The sequence below is a fragment of the Diaphorina citri genome, unplaced genomic scaffold (genome assembly GCF_000475195.1).
Source record: "Diaphorina citri unplaced genomic scaffold, Diaci psyllid genome assembly version 1.1 scaffold34140, whole genome shotgun sequence".
In the NCBI taxonomy this organism is placed as follows: Eukaryota; Metazoa; Arthropoda; class Insecta; order Hemiptera; family Psyllidae; genus Diaphorina; species Diaphorina citri.
This window is the reverse complement of record NW_007411473.1, coordinates 1-625: the sequence shown is the minus strand read 5'-3', so window position 1 is coordinate 625 and position 625 is coordinate 1. Positions and strand designations below refer to the sequence as shown.

Genomic DNA, 625 nt, shown 5'->3' with positions numbered 1-625 from the left:
TGTGTCCAAACCGTGAATAGGAATGCCAAGTTCAATTAGAGCAAGTAGTACATCTGCTAGCATTGGTTGCTGTCTGTTAGCAAGCTCACAGAAATCATGAGACAGTCCTCCAACTTCTTTGATCACTAAAACACAGAAATCATATCTCAGTGAAGTTGAAATAAGCCAGCCTAGTTAGCTTGGAAGCTTGGTTGGTAGTGCACCTACCCTGTAAGTTCTAGGTCAGTGTTTCCCAACCTGGGCGATATCGCCCCCTTGGGGGCGATGGAGATTTTCATGGGGGCGATGAAGCCTTAGGGGGCGATATGGGGGGCGATCAATAAAACAGCGATAAAGGGGGGCGATGGCTATCTAGGGGCAAAAATGTAAGTAAGTACCTACTTAGTTATTTTAGTCTTAAAAAATAAATCCGAAGAGGAGAGAGAAAAAAGAGAGAGAAAAATATTGCACGTGCGTCCGAGTTTTCCCGAGCAATCCCGAGATCCTGGTTTCATTCAGCTCTGCTTAGTGTTGGGAATAATCGATTATTTCACATAATCGATTATCAATAATCAGAGATGTGCAAAATGCTTTTGAAAACCAATTTGAAATGCAAAATGTAAAATGCCTCTAGAAAACCAATTTG

The 625-nt window shown here is 42.1% G+C and overlaps 1 long non-coding RNA gene across 1 annotated transcript; it reads right to left on the bottom strand.

Annotated features, from left to right (window-relative positions):
* LOC113473472 lies at positions 1–440 on the bottom strand. The gene is made up of 2 exons (XR_003395434.1): positions 382–440; positions 1–125 (listed from the first exon to the last, which is right to left on the bottom strand). It is a non-coding gene; the product is annotated as an uncharacterized LOC113473472 (long non-coding RNA).
* Between the last annotated feature and the right edge of the window lie 185 nt (positions 441–625).